The sequence below is a fragment of the Lepisosteus oculatus genome, chromosome 14, assembly GCF_040954835.1.
Source record: "Lepisosteus oculatus isolate fLepOcu1 chromosome 14, fLepOcu1.hap2, whole genome shotgun sequence".
In the NCBI taxonomy this organism is placed as follows: domain Eukaryota; kingdom Metazoa; phylum Chordata; class Actinopteri; order Semionotiformes; family Lepisosteidae; genus Lepisosteus; species Lepisosteus oculatus.
In genome coordinates this window covers 46,394,976-46,410,988 of record NC_090709.1, presented here as the reverse complement: position 1 = coordinate 46,410,988, position 16,013 = coordinate 46,394,976, and the positions used below count along the sequence as shown (strand labels likewise).

Here is a 16,013-nt window from a genome sequence, read left to right as displayed (position 1 = left end):
CCCACTAACACCTCTTCCACCTCTTATTAGCCAATGAAAAATGGTAGCTTCCTCAGAGACACCGCAGGAAGACAGGAGTTTGTGATGAAAGTTCAAGAGGGATGGCCACACCCTAGTTCGGTCAGACTCGGCTGTCGATATTTTAGCAATCACTCCTGACTCCTCTCCTGAAACACTGTCAATACTGCACGTGATCCCCCTCTCTCCCTCGCGTCCCTCTCCCACCCCGTCTCCACCTGTGTAGCTGCCCCCCCTGGTCACTCCTCCTCGCTGTGCAGGGGGGGTCCCAGCCTCCTCGTCCTCTGGCCAGGAGCCCTCAGCCAAGCGGGTTCAGCCAGATCATCACTCCATGATCCTTTCAGTATGCTAAATTCCTGGTGTTGTTTTTTTTCTCCCCAGAAAACTGACTGTCCGCCCCACCTCTGCGCTAAGTGGACGATGAAGTCAGGTTCCAGTGTGCCTGGTGTTTACAGGTAATACTTCAGACTGGTCGGCCTCACCTCAGGGTGTCTGGGCGTTTGATATTATACAGTTGCAATGCTGAGGCCTGTGACTGTGATGCTGTAAGGCTACAGGAGTCTCTCTGGAGATCCTGAGTGATTTCCGGCGTTCGTGTGGAAACACAGCCCCACCCTCCCGCAGTGTCCAGTCCGCAGAATTTCCTGGAGACGTGGCCTAGCCGATGGGCGACCCCGTCAGCGAGAGACTAGCCGAGGCAGGACGTTCTGTACGGTTCAGTTAATTAGACGCGCACAGATGTTGAGCTCATCGTCCTTTTAATTGTGCCATCTATGCTAACTGTAGCCGAGATCGAACTATCAAGGTGACAGATCAATAATTTTAAATTAAATAGATGCATGATATTGCTAGCGCTGATGCAAGAGGCAAGTCAGAGGAACTGAACACAGAATGGATAGGAGTCGCAGTGAGTGAGAGAGGAATGAGCTAAATTATTTAAGAGGATTAAAACACTGAAGAACAGGAGACACAGTGAGAGAGAGGAGATCACAGGAAATACCTCAGTAACAAACATACTAACACACAGGACAGGAGACACAGCGAGAGAGAGGAGATCACAGAAAATCCCTCAGTAACAAACACACAGGACAGGAGACACAGCGAGAGAGAGGAGATCACAGGAAATACCTCAGTTTTAAGTGCAATCAACCGGACAGGAGACAGAGTGAGGAAGAGTAAATGAAACACAGTAGGATTGATAGGAGACGGGTTATGAAGAGATGGGACACACAGAGATGGAGAGAAGGGAGGCAACAGTTGAACTCGCTGGCTGAGTTAATTGACGCTGCTGTTTCTTTGGCAGATGAAGTCGGGATCCAGAGTTTCGCTGACGTGGCAGAACCGTCCCAGCTCGGTCTCCTCCCATTCCTGCAGGTCAGTGCCCCTTCAGTCAGACCCTGTGTTCGGGGAGACACACAGGGAAGTCGCACACTGTGACAAAAGGCTCCAGAGACATCGCCGAACCACAGAATAGCTCCGGAGCATTTGTGCACCTTTTGGAATTCTTCACGTATAGTGAAAGGTGAAAATAAAACCAAGAATGGGTGACGCGTCTTTACACAGAGGCGGGTGGGGAACAAGCTGCCCAGCCTTGTTGTTGATGCCGATACCCTGGCTTCTCTCCAGATACAGGTGGATTAAATCATGGGTCCAATTAATCACTAACTACCAGACAGGCTTGAAAAACCGAATGGCGTTTTCTCGTTTTTAACCTTTCTTCAGTTCTTAGAAAACCTGCACGCAGAAAAAAAATAATTTGCATTTTTTTACAACTTCCAACGGTCAGGTCTGTGGGTATTTAAATCTGACTAGAATGTGTATTGTTCAAAATCTCTTGTTCACTATCAGTGTTGTTGTTTTTAGTGTCCTTCTCATTACTCCTGTGGGTTCTATACTGTGGTAAAGAGTTTAAAAAGTCCTCACTTTGTGCTGCTCTCGGTTTGTTGACGGTGGCGTACTCCACATCCCTGTTGGGTAGTGTGATGTCTGTAGAGAACAGGATACAGGTCAATACTTATGTTTACTTATACTTTACAGGATAAGACTTACATTAACACCATACTAAACAACAGTGCTCACTGTTCACACATTTGTATTGACACTGTACAGACAACAGGACTCACTGTTCACACGCGTATTGACACTGTACTGAACAACAGGACTCACTGTTCACACACGTATTGACACTGTACAGACGACAGGATTCACTGTTCACGCTTGTATTCACGCTGTACACAACAGCAGGACTCACTATTATTACAAATGTTCACACTTGTGTTAAAACTGGACAGAGCAGCAAGAAGTTATCATGATGTTTTATTTCTGCTAGTTTAATAGATAGAAGTAAAAGATCCTCACTTTGTGCGGCTCAGGGTTTGTTGACTGTGGAGTATTCAACAGCAGTATCTGTCTGTGTTAATTCTGCAAAGAATAAAACACGTGTTCTCACCCGTTAACACTGTGCAGAGCAAGAAGGAATTCAATGAGTTAACACTGTACGGAACCGGACTCACTGTTCACACTCGCATTGACACTGTACTGACCAACAGGACTCGTGTCGACACCGTTCACACTCGAATCGACGCTGCTCACACTCGTGTTGACACTTGACACTCGTATCCAGTAATGATTGCCCAACCCACCACTTAGCAGAGCTCCCGGTGGTGGGGCTGTGGTCCAGGGGCTCTGCCCCGACTTCACCTCGCACTGACCTAGCAAGCCCGCGCACCACAGGCGTCTCGCCGCCCCCCGCCGCTGCTGTTTGAGCCCTGCGAGCCCTTACACGCGAGAAGGCAAAACCTACTTCCGCCCGCGGGCCCGGGATCCTGGATCACGGAGTAATGGCATTCCTGCGGTGCCGCGGTTCCTGAAAGAGAGATAACGGTCAGGGAAGCGTCGCTGAAGACGCGCGGCAGGTAGGGATAACGGTCAGGGAGGGGGCCGTGTTGGCCACCCGCAGGCCGCAGAGGCAGCAGGTACGGGATCGTTCCACGCGGCCGAGAGAGAGGGGAAAGAGACGCGACATTTCGACTGTGGTCTTTTCCGGCTTCATGCGCCCGAAGGAGGCTCCGCGGCCGAAACGCCGCGTCTCTTTTCCTGTCCTTCCAGCGCAGGGATAAACCTTGACCTGCTCCGCTGCGGGTGAAGACAAAGTCGGTGTCGCTGGGTTTTTAAAAAAAACCCGCAGAGCCACTTCATACTTCTGACGACGATGGAAGGGGAATATTTACAAGTCCTGTTCTAAAAGGTCTTCGGATCTTACCGTTACCAGCTGGGAGTGGGGTTTGCGCCAGACAGTAGTCGGAGTCCGTTTTCTCCAGGCGTTCTGAAACAACCCAAAACACAGGATGAGAGACCGCAGTTGTGAAATGAGTTGAAAGCCGATCGTGGGCCGCCCGTTTGCTAACTGAACCAGGCTTGCTCAGGCCGGATCCATTAAAACCCACAAACTTCATGAATTGATACTTGAGCTTGCGTTGTCCTGTTCTGGGAGCGACCAGCTTTGACTTTCCTGGACCTTTTATTGACCATCATATCGGACTGCTCCAGTGAGAACTCAGCATTACAGATCTCTCAAGGTCAAACTCACAGAAGAGCCACAGACAGACAGAGACAGGATCAGAGACACAGGAGAGAGTCAGGACAGTGAAGGAGTCCTCATGGAGGAGATCAGATACACTGAGAGAAGAGCCACAGTCAGACAGAGACAGGATCAGAGACACAGCGGAGAGTCAGGACAGTGAAGGCGTCCTCATGGAGGAGATCAGATACACTGAGAGAAGAGCCACAGACAGAGACAGGATCAGAGACACAGGGGAGAGTCAGGACAGTGAAGGCGTCCTCATGGAGGAGATCAGATACACTGAGAGAAGAGCCACAGACAGAGACAGGATCAGAGACACAGCGGAGAGTCAGGACAGTGAAGGAGTCCTCATGGAGGAGATCAGATACACTGAGAGAAGAGCCACAGACAGAGACAGGATCAGAGACACAGCGGAGAGTCAGGACAGTGAAGGAGTCCTCATGGAGGAGATCAGATACACTGAGAGAAGAACCACAGACAGAGACAGGATCAGAGACACAGGGGAGAGTCAGGACAGTGAAGGCGTCCTCATGGAGGAGATCAGATACACAGAGAGAAGAGCCACAGACAGAAATAGGATCAGAGACACAGTGGAGAGTCAGGACAGTGAAGGAGTCCTCATGGAGGAGATCAGATACACAGAGAGAAGAGCCACAGACAGAGACATGATCAGAGACACAGCGGAGAGTCAGGACAGTGAAGGCGTCCTCTACTTAAATTATTACATTATACACAATTTGAGTTCATTTTAAAAAGTAAAAGGTAATGAAAGGAATGCATTTTCATAAGAAAGATAATACCGATATGCATGTGATAATCTTCCATATATCATGTAGTGTGTCATTTGGACACTTTGTGGGCTTGAAATACAAAGAAAATCATGTTCTATGGTACAAGATAAATACAAAACTTAAGCTTTTATTTTAATTAGATTTGTTTATTAAGCATAAGCAATCATTTATTACATTAATATATGTGAAAATAACATTTTAGCATCATACGTTTAGTATATTTAGTCCCTAATGCTGAAAGAAATAATCATTGGTTTAATATGCACGGGTCTGTCTCAAAGGATGCAGTGCTCCTGGAGGGGCTCTCAAACCCTGCATTTCAGATGCCTAGCTGTATCCCTCACATGTGGCACCTCAGAATGACTTTTAACCTTACCTGTGGTGTCTTCAGTCCCTATTGCTCAATGCATGGTGTACGTACTACATACATGTGTCTTGAGAATGAGGAATGGGCCCCTGAGACAGTCATTTGCCTGTTTCACAAATGATCGTATTTTACTAGAGATTCTGTTTGGGATTCAGATGTGCATTCGGACAGCAATCCCTTTCAAGAAATGATACGTTCTGGATGAGGTCAGAGGTGCTGGAACACTGTATTTAGGATGTGTTTGCAGTGACTGTGTGTCTCCTGCTTCAACGCAGTGATATATAGATGTGCTCCTGTAATTTATTGGTACATGCCCAGGGCAGTAAGCAGTCTGAGGATTTATTTCCAGACGGCATAGAGCAGTGAAGCAGTGAAATAGTGCATAAAGCATAGGCAATCATTTATTACATTAATATATGTGAAAATAATATTTAAGCATCATACGTTTAGTATATTTAGTCCCTAATGCTGAAAGAAATGATCATTTGTTTAACATGCACGGGTCTGTGTCATAGGATGCAGTGCTCCTGAAAGGGCTCTCAAACCCTGCATTTCAGATGCCTAGCTGTATCCCTCATATGTGGCACCTCAGAATGACTTCTAACCTTACCTGTGGTGTCTTCAGTCCATATTGCTCAATGCATGGTGTACGTACTGCATACATGTGTCTTGAGAATGAGGAATGGGCCCCTGAGACAGTCATTTGCCTATTTCACAAATGATCGTATTTTACTAGAGATTCTGTTTGGGATTCAGATGTGCATGCGGACAGCAATCCCTTTCAAGAAATGATACGTTCTGGATGCACAGGCTGCCAACGTGAGTACGTGTTGGGTTCTTGGTTTGAATGCTCGAGTTGTCAGGCTGGTGTTTTTTGCTCCTGTTGGAGCCCATAAATATGAACAAGGCACTTGAGAACGTCTCTGTGCGGGTGTGCGTTTGTAATGACGTGTGTGTGCTCCTCTGTTTCAGTATAAAAAAATGCATTTAAGACATTCAGCCTTTTCATGTTCCTAATATTCTTTCCTTCTTGACAATAAGAACTAAGGTTGCTGCTGGGAGAGGTGTTAGTAGGGCCAGCAGGGGGCGCTCTCACCCTGCGGTCTGTGTAGGTCCTGATGCCCCAGTATAGTGACGGGGGACACTGGACTGTAAACAGGCGCCGTCCTTCGGATGAGACGTCAAACCAAGGTCCTGACTCTCTGTGCTCATTAACAATCCCGGGGTGTCTCTGGAGAAGAGTAGGGGTGTTACACCAGTGTCCTGGCCTGATTCCCCCCCTGGTCTTGTCCCATGATGGCCTCCTAATCACCCCCCTCTCTGAACTGGCTCCATCCCTCTGCTCTCCTCCCCACTGTGAGCTGCTGTGTGCTGAGCGGACTGGAGCATCATCCAGGTGGGGGCTGCACACTGGGGGGGCTGGAGGGGATCCCCCTGACCTGGGAAGAGCTCTGAGGGGAGGGTCCAGACTTAATAATTATTATTATTATTCGTGCTGCACTGGGCTTCAGTCCTGGCAGTGAGAGGGGGACTCTGTGATCAGTACAGATACTTATGACTGTATAATAATACATGATAGAAATGGAACACAGGGTAGCGCTGTAGTCTCTTCGAAACATTTTGAACTGCCAGAAGAAGTTTTCACAACCCGGACTCGTGAAGGTACAGGTCTTCTCCCATCGTCCGGAGCAAAGTGTATCGTGTCCTGGTGATTTCTCCCGTTTCGAACGGAGTTTAATGTCGCATTTCTACTTTATTAGAGAGAGGCACTGAACATCCTGTGATGGACTGGTGTACTGTCCAGGGTGTGAGTGTGTGTGTGTCCTGTGATGGACTGCTGTCCTGTCCAGGGTGTGTGAGTGTGTGTGTCCTGTGATGGACTGGTGTCCTGTCCAGGGTGTATGAGTGTGTGTGTCCTATGATGGACTGGTGTCCTGTCCAGGGTGTGTGAGTGTGTGTGTCCTGTGATGGACTGCTGTCCTGTCCAGGGTGTGTGAGTGTGTGTGTGTCCTGTGATGGACTGCTGTCCTGTCCAGGGTGTGTGAGTGTGTGTGTGTGTCCTGTGATGGACTGCTGTCCTGTCCAGGGTGTGTGTGTGTACTGTGATGGACTGGTATCCTGTGAAGGAATGCTGTCCTGTCCAGGGTGTGTGTGTGTCCTGTGATGGACTGGTGGATCACAATATTAATTCTCCTCCTTGATTCCCTCCTTCATCGCCAGAGTGAAAGCGGGACACGGCAGTAAAAGCTCAGCCCTGCGGGTGGTGGTCCTCTTGGCCACACGGGGGCACTGTGTCCCCACAGGGGGGGGGTTATGTTCAAGTCCCGCTGGGAATCGCACCGACGCGGCGGGGTTCGTGAACGTCCCAGACACCAAGAAAACGAGAGAAAAAAGGTCATTTTCGGGTTTCAAGAAGCAACCCCGAGATTCAGGGAGTTTCCCCGTTGAGCTTACTCTGCCGAAAACACGCAGGTTTTATTTTTTTCCCATGCCCCCCCCTCACACACACAGGCCGTTTCTGTAGCATGAAGTTGTGTTTTTTTGCGCGGCGGTCGGTGAAGGGCGAAATTGTATTTATTTATTTTTTTCCCACGGTCTGAAACAAAAACAGCCGGGTGGTGTTGTAGAGAGGTCGATGTACCTGGTTTTCCTCGTCTGCGAAACCCATTTTTTTGGGGGGGTCGTGAGGTCCCACGCAGCGCTCGGAAAAGAAAATGGCGTCTCTTTTCCCCGCAGGACGTTGGGGGGGACTCGTGTTTTTTGGACGTGGCGTGGCCCGAAATTTCCGCCCTTGGCTGCTAGAGGGGGGTGGAGGTCGGTCTTTCTTTGACTTGGGGGTAGGGGGGGTGTCTATTTTACTGATCCCCACCCCACGGAAACCCGTGTTGGACGTGGGGGTGCTGAATGCGCCCTCGACGTGATTTTGTCTTTAAATTCAAGTGCAGCTTTTGTAACCCTTGGGCCGGAAACACCTGGACCCGTTTCCCCTGCCTGTCCGAGGTGGAGACTACCGGGGTCGTACATGGACACCCGGCTGGGAGCGACGTCACGGGGGCGTCACAATGAGCCGCCTGACGTCACAGAGCGGCGGATTCTAGCGGGGGGCGGCGCCGGAGCCCCATGAGCTCAGAGGAGTGAAGAGAGAGGAGGAGGAAAGGACTATAGAGTCCTTTCTAAACACGTGTTTCTTCCAAAAAAGTAACTTCGACTTCGATCGTTAGTTTCAGCTTCATAATCGCTCTTCAGTATCCCCGTGAAATCGGTAAGTCGCTCAAAAGCACCGCTGGTGAGAAATAACAAAATAAGTTGAGAAAAAGTTTTTTTTTTTTTACCGTTACTCCACTCTTATTGGTGTGATCGTGCTGTAAAAAGATATTGAGAGGAGGTGCACCTCTACACAGAGGGTGGCAGGGGTGTGGAACGAGCCGCCTAGCCCTGTGGGTGAAGCCGATACCCTGGCTTCTCTCAGGACACAGCTGGTTGAGCTCCTCCAGTCAGGACAGGAGGCTCTACTGTACACAGAGGGGGGTGGGGGTGGGGAACAAGCCGCCCAGCCCGTGTGGTTGAAGCCGATACCCTGGCGTCTCTCAGGACACAGCTGGTTGAGCTCCTCCAGTCAGGACAGGAGGCTCTACTGTACACAGAGGGGGGTGGGGGTGGGGAACAAGCCGCCCAGCTGTGTGGCTCCGCCCCCTCCCCTCCCCTCTGTGACTCTGCTTGTCTCGGAAGAACGATGCACCAACAGAGATGCCGCACGGCCGTGCGCGGTCGCAGCAGGACCTGGGCCCAGCGAGGCGTCGTAAGTCCACCCCTCCCACCCGCCGTCCAGCGTCCAGCGTCCAGCCCTCCTCCAACTGACCTCTCCACCCCCAGCAGCGCTCGCTGTATTATAATAATAATAATAATAAACTTCACTGATTGAGCACCTTTCACACACATAGCAGCGCAAAGTGCTTGACAGACCAGGTCTCACGGTAACACCTCCAGACGAGGAGAGACACTTCCAGTGGTGATCTTGACTGAGGACGCGCCTCGGCTCAAGAGACAGGGTCGCGGGTCCATTTTGGCCTTCTGAGAGTACAGATTGCCTCTGGACGTCCCAGACTCTTCCTGGACACACTGTACAGACTCACCTGTCCAGACTCTTACTGGACACACTGTAGAGACTCACCTGTCCAGACTCTTACTGGACACATTGTACACACTCACATGTCCAGACTCTTACTGGACACATTGTACACACTCACCTGTCCGGACTCTTACTGGACACACTGGTCAGACTCACCTGTCCAGACTCTTACTGGACACACTGTACACACTCACCTGTCCGGACTCTTGCTGGACACACTGTACACACTCACCTGTCCAGACTCTTACTGGACACATTGTACACACTCACATGTCCAGACTCTTACTGGACACATTGTACACACTCACCTGTCGGGACTCTTACTGGACACACTGGTCAGACTCACCTGTCCAGACTCTCACTGGACACACTGGTCAGACTCACCTGTCCAGACTCTTACTGGACACACTGTACACACTCACCTGTCCACACTCTCACTGGACACACTGTAGAGACTGCCCAAGGCCCCTAGTCGCGACACGACTGGGCTGGGCTATTTGGTCAGAGCTGTCTCGGAGATGGGCTGTTTGGCGTCTTCACAGGTCACACCGGTCAGGCCGATCCCGGACTGGCAGTGGGAGAGGTCCCGGCCCAAGTCCCGGTGCTTTTCCGTAAGTCTGACCCGATCGCCTTCCACGAGACTGGACCGGCCGCCCTGTGGTGGGCCCGGTGCCCCACATCTACCCTACAGCTCCCCCCACTGACCCCTAAACTCCCGATACCCTACAGCTCCCCACACTGACCCCTAAACTCCCGATATCCTACAGCTCCCCACACTGACCCCTAAACTCCCGATACCCTACAGCTCCCCACTCTGACCCCTAAACTCCCGATACCCTACAGCTCCCCACACTGACCGCTAAACTCCCGATACCCTACAGCTCCCCACACTGACCCCTAAACTCCCGATACCCTACAGCTCCCCACACTGACCCCTAAACTCCCGATACCCTACAGCTCCCCACTCTGACCCCTAAACTCCCGATACCCTACAGCTCCCCACACTGACCGCTAAACTCCCGATACCCTACAGCTCCCCACACTGACCCCTAAACTCCCGATACCCTACAGCTCCCCACACTGACCCCTAAACCCCCGATACCCTACAGCTCCCCACACTGACCCCTAAACTCCCGATACCCTACAGCTCCCCACTCTGACCCCTAAACTCCCGATACCCTACAGCTCCCCACACTGACCCCTAAACTCCCGATACCCTACAGCTCTCCACTCTGACCCCTAAACTCCCGATACCCTACAGCTCCCCACACTGACCCCTAAACTCCCGATACCCTACAGCTCCCCACACTGACCCCTAAACTCCCGATACCCTACAGCTCCCCACTCTGACCCCTAAACTCCCGATACCCTACAGCTCTCCACTCTGACCCCTAAACTCCCGATACCCTACAGCTCCCCACACTGACCCCTAAATTCCCGATACCCTACAGCTCCCCCCTCTGACCCCTAAACTCCCGATACCCTACAGCTCCTCACACTGACCCCCACAGTCCTGATGGCCGAGAGGTCTCTGCTTGCTGTAGTGATTGAGTGAGCTCTGTGGACCTGACCTCTGTCTTGTGTCCTCGTTTCCAGCGTCTCCTTGTGGTCTGTCACTTCACCAGACCTGAAGGTGAGATCTGAGGAGGAGACAGAGCACCCCCTAACTCCCCTGAGCTGGGTTACAGGGTAAGACAGCTTCTTACTGTTGGACACACCTGTCCACACTCTTACTGGACACACTGGACACACTCGCCTGTCCGGACTCTTACTGGACACACTGTACACACTCACCTGTCCGGACTCTTACTGGACACACTGTGAGACTCGCCTGTCCACACTCTTACTGGACACACTGTACACACTCACCTGTCCACACTCTTACTGGACGCACTGTACACACTCACCTGTTCACACTCTTATTGGACGCACTGTACACACTCACCTGTCCACACTCTCACTGGACACACTGTACACACTCACCTGTCCACACTCTCACTGGATACACTGTACACACTCACCTGTCCACACTCTTACTGGACACACTGTAGAGACACACTCATCTGTCCAGACTCTCACTGGACACACTGTACACACTCACCTGTCCACACTCTCACTGGACACACTGTACACACTCACCTGTCCAGGCGTAGTCTCTGCTCCTCATCCCCCCTGCGTTGTGTCTCCCCCTCTCACCGCTGGACAGAATCCCGTGGTGTCTTCCTGTTTCCCCGAGCTCGTCCAGAAACTGGAGAGGGCGGCTGAGCTGCAGCTGGAGCTCCCGGGGTCGCCCAGCTTGTCCCGCTCGGTGTCCCCCCCCTCCTCGCCCAAGAGCCCAATCCGCTCCCCGCCCCCGCCCCCCCCCCCTCCGGCCCCTGCCCGCCCCGCCCCGCCGCCCCCCCTTCCTCCCCGCCATGCCCCTCGAGCCCCCCCTGCTGCCTGGGGCGGTGCCCCTGCCCCTGCCCCCGCCCGTCCTGCCCCCCATCGCCCGCCCGGCCCCGCCAGGCCCCGCCTGGCGGGCAAGGAGAGAGGCTGAGATGTCTGACGAGGCAAGTGGGGCAGAGTCCGTCTGTCCGTCTGTCCTTTTCTCTGTCCTTCTGTCCTTTCTTCTGTCCTTCTGACTTTCTGTTCTTTTCTCTGTCCATCTGTCCTTCTCTCCATCTGTCTTTCTTTCCTTTTCTCTGTCTTTATGTACATCAGTCCATCTGTAATTTTCTCTGTCTTTTTGTCCGTCTGTACTTCTCTCTTTCTGTCTTTCTGTCCTTCTGTCTGAGTCTCTCTTTTTCTCTGTGTCTGTCCCTCTCTCCCTGTCTCTCTCCCTGTGTCTTTCCATTTGTCTACCTGCTCTCTGTCTGTCCTGTGTTGTCACAGCTGGGTCTCTTTCCCTGTGTCTCTCCGTGTGTCTCCCTGTCTGTTTCTCTGTCTGTCCTGCGTTGTCCCAGCTGGGCCCGAAGGCTCTCTGCCTTCAGCTCTGTTCGCCGATGTCCCACCAGCCCGTCTCTCTCTCAGCCTGTCTCTTGACTTGCAGGAGGAAGAGGAGGTGGAGACAGCTCCTCCGGCAGGAGAGAGGAAGGAGGTCAGTGCTGGTCCCACCCTGCCTCCTGTCCTGTCTGTGGTGGAGTTTCGCCGTCTTGTCTGTCCCTGGGTCTCAGTGTCTCTCTCTCTTTCAGCCCTGTCTGTCAGTGTCTCTCTCAGCCTGCTGTCTGCCTGTCCCTGCCTCTCTATCTCTCTCTCTTTCAGCCCTGTCTGTCAGTGTCTCTCTCCTCCTCCTCTCTGTCCTCAGTGTGTCTCTCTCCTCCTCCTCTCTGTCCTCAGTGTGTCTCTCTCCTCCTCCTCTCTGTCCTGTGGTGTCCAGGCAGTGTGTCTCTCTCCTCCTCCTCCTCTCTGTCCTGTGGTGTCCAGTGGGTCAGTATTAGTGGGCTACACCCAGGCTCACTCACTGCGAGTGTGATCTCAGCAGAGTCTCGGTGCTCTTGGGACACTTGACTCACCTGTCTTTCTCTTTCTCTCCCTGTGCTGTCCCTCTCCTGCCCCCTCTCTCCCTCCTCGGACTCCAGCTGGAGGAGGTCCAATCACCATCTCTTGTGAGACAGAAGAAAAAGAAGGTGGGTAATGCTCTGATCCTCTCTTTACTCCTGTCCAGTGTCCAGTCAGTGTCCAGTCAGGGTGTTGGTATGAACCCCTCTCTCTCTCTCAGTGCAGTGTTCATGTACTGGAGTGTCCAGTCAGTGTGTCTGTATGAACCCCTCTCTCTCTCAGTGCAGTGTTCATGTACTGGAGTGTCCAGTCAGTGTGTGTGTGTATGAACCCCTCTCTCTCTCAGTGCAGTGTTCATGTCCTGGAGTGTCCAGTCATGTGTCTGTATGAACCCCTCTCTCTCTCAGTGCAGTGTTCATGTCCTGGAGTGTCCAGTCCGACTCTAAACGTGACTCTCCTGTCTCTGCTTCAGAAGCGCTGGTGGGTCTTTTTAAACTCCCTGAGCTGCGTGTCGGTGGAGACAGATGATCAGGACGAACCGATGGAGGTGGCGGAGACCGTAGCTCAGGAGAGGAAGAGCGAGGGAGAGGAGGAGCAGGATGCCGGGAAGGACAAGAAGAAGAAGAGGAGGTGCAGGTGAGCAGACAGAGGGGCGCCGCTCGGTCGTGTCTGTGATTCAAGGAGGAGTCTCCTCTTGCTGTTTGATGTCATGGTGACGTCTGTGTCTGTGTCCCTCACACCTGCATTAACAATATTCTTTCCAGGTTCCTTTCCTGGTTCTGTGCCTGCTAAGATCTGGACTGGACTGTGCTGGACCGGAGCTGAGGAGCCCCAGACTGTGCTGGACCGAAGCTGAGGGGTCCTAGACTGGACTGGACCTAAGCTGAGGGTCCCCAGACTGGACTTAATCTGTATTGTAATTTTTGTTCTTTTGTTAAGCATCATTAAAATGGTTTTAAAAAAAAATTGTTTAGCTTTTGTTTTTTTCCCTCCCCCTCCCTGAAACGAACGAACAGAGTCTGTCCTTCTCTTTCATCCCGGAGAGTTTGTGGTTGACGGATTGAGGCCGAGAGCCCTCGTCGTCGGCGTGCCACCAGTTGGCGGGGATATAGCAGGGGGGGCATCGTGTCCAATACTCTTTGAAACGAGACAGATTTCAAGCCACCTCCGTCTGAAGAGCAGGAAGTCGACCACGAAGTCCAGGGTGTCCTAGGAAGATCTTTAGCCATCGTTTGCCCAGCAGCCATCTCACCCTGCAGCTCCCAGCTGGCAGCCCCCTCCCCACTGGAGCCCAGCAGGTGGGGGCCTGGTCAGTACCTGGAGGGGAGACTCCTGGGAAAAACTAAGGTTGCTGCTGGGAGAGGTGTGAGTGGGGCCAGCAGCTCTCACCCTGCGGTCTGTGTGGGTCCTGATGCCCCAGTATAGTGACGGGGACACTGGACTGTAAACAGACGCCGTCCTTCAGATGAGACGTCAAACCAAGGTCCTGACTCTCTGTGGTCATTAACAATCCCGGGGTGTTTCTGGAGAAGAGTAGGGGTGTTACCCCAGTGTCCTGGCCTGATTCCCCCCCTGGTCTTGACCCATCATGGCCTCCTAATCACCCCCGTCTCTGAACTGGCTCCATCCCTCTGCTCTCCTCCCCACTGAGAGCTGCTGTGTGCTGAGCGGACTGGAGCATCATCCAGGTGGGGGCTGCACACTGGGGGGGCTGGAGGGGATCCCCCTGAACTGGGAAGAGCTCTGAGGGGAGAGTCCAGACTTATTAATTATTATTATTATTCGTGCTGCACTGGGCTTCAGTCCTGGCAGTGAGAGGGGGACTCTGTGATCAGTACAGATACTTATGACTGTATAATAATACATGATAGAAATGGAACACAGGGTAGCGATGTAGTCTCTTCGAAACGTTTTGAACTGCCAGAAGAAGTTTTCACAACCCGGACTCGTGAAGGTACAGGTCTTCTCCCATCGTCCGGAGCAAGGTGTATCGTGTCCTGGTGATTTCTCCCGTTTCGAAGGGAGTTTAATGTCGCATTTCTACTTTATTAGAGAGAGGCACTGAACTTTGGGGAACGTGACATCCACCCAGTATTACTAGTAGGTTGATAAATATAAATGTTCTTTTTCCCCCCGTATTATACCTCGCGAAATATAATATGTGTGTGTGTCCTGTGATGGACTGGTGTCCTGTCCAGGGTGTGTGAGTGTGTGTGTCTGTGTGTCCTGTGATGGACAGATGGTACCCAGCCTGGACACCCATGAGACACTGGCTGTGATGGACTGGTATCCTGTGAAGGACTGGTGTCCTGTCCAGGGTGTGTGTGTGTCCTGTGATGGACTGGTGGATCACAATATTAATTCTCCTCCTTGATTCCCTCCTTCATCGCCAGAGTGAAAGCGGGACACGGCAGTAAAAGCTCAGCCCTGCGGGTGGTGGTCCTCTCGGCCACACGGGGGCGTTGTGGCCCCACGGGGGGGGGTTATGTTCAAGTCCCGCTGGGAATCGCACCGACGCGGCGGAGTTCGTGAACGTCCCAGACACCAAGAAAACGAGAGAGGGAGAGAGAGAAAAAAGATCGTTTTCGGGGTTCAAGAAGCAACCCCGAGATTCAGGGAGTTTCCCCGCTGAGCTTACTCTGCCGAAAACACGCAGGTTTTATTTTTTTCCCGTGTCCCCCCCTCACACAGGCCGTTTCTGTAGCGTGAAGTTGTGTTTTTTTGCGCGGCGGTCGGTGAGGGGCGAAATTGTATTTATTTTTTTCCCACGGTTTGAAACAGAAACAGCCGGGTGGTGTTGTAGAGAGGTCGACGTGCCTGGTTTTCCTCGTCTGCGAAGCCCGTTTTTTTTTTTTTTTGGGGGGGGGGGGTCGTGAGGTCCCACGCAGCGCTCGGAAAAGAAAATGACGTTTCTTTTCCCCGCAGGACGGGGGGGAACCCGTGTTTTTTGGACGTGGCGTGGCCCGAAATTTCCGCCCTTGGGCGCTAGAGGGGGGTGGAGTTTGGTCTTTCTTTGATTTGGGGGTCGGCGGGGGGGGTCTAATTTCACTGAACCAAACCCCACGGAAACCCGTGTTGGACGTGGGGGTGCTGAATGCGCCCTCGACGTGATTTTGTCTTTAAATTCAAGTGCAGCTTTTGTAAGCCTTGGGCCGGAAACAGCTGGACCCGTTTCCCCTGCCTGTCCGAGGTGGCGACTACCGGGGTCGTACAGGGACACCCGGCTGGGAGCGACGTCACGGAGGCGTCACAATGAGCCGCCTGACGTCACAGAGCGGCGGATTCTAGCGGGGGGGCGGCGCCGGAGCCCCATGAGCTCAGAGGAGTGAAGAGAGAAGAGGAGGAAAGCGCTATATAGTCCTTTCTAAACACGTGTTTCTTCCAATAAAGTTACTTCGACTTAGATCGTTAGTTTCAACTTCAGAAACGCTCTTCAGAATCCCCGTGAAATCGGTAAGTCAGTCAAAAGTGAGAAATAACAAAATAAGTGGAGAAATACGTTGTTTTTTTTACCGTTACTCAACTCTTATGGGTGTGATCGTGCTGTAAAAAGATATTGAGAGGAGGTGCACCTCTACTCAGAGAGTGGTGGGGGTGGGGAACAAGCTGCCCAGCCCTGTGGTTGAAGCCGATACCCTGGCTTCTCTC

At 52.3% G+C, this 16,013-nt stretch overlaps 1 protein-coding gene and 2 long non-coding RNA genes across 3 annotated transcripts in view; all 3 read left to right on the top strand.

Annotated features, from left to right (window-relative positions):
* The window catches only part of LOC138242720 (uncharacterized), a 66,425-nt gene that overhangs the window by 24,748 nt on the left and 25,664 nt on the right, over positions 1 to 16,013 (top strand). The gene's annotated exons all lie outside the window — the stretch shown is intronic.
* Positions 7,796 to 11,234, top strand: LOC138242718 (uncharacterized). Its single transcript, XR_011191674.1, has 4 exons — positions 7,796 to 8,558; positions 9,431 to 9,499; positions 10,485 to 10,577; positions 11,095 to 11,234. It is a non-coding gene; the product is annotated as an uncharacterized lncRNA (long non-coding RNA).
* LOC138243376 (uncharacterized) overlaps positions 15,714 to 16,013 on the top strand; it is a 13,713-nt gene continuing 13,413 nt past the window's right edge. The window contains exon 1 of the mRNA XM_069198945.1: positions 15,714 to 15,818. The gene's annotated coding sequence lies outside the window, so the exon portion shown is untranslated. The remainder of the gene's footprint in view (positions 15,819 to 16,013) is intronic.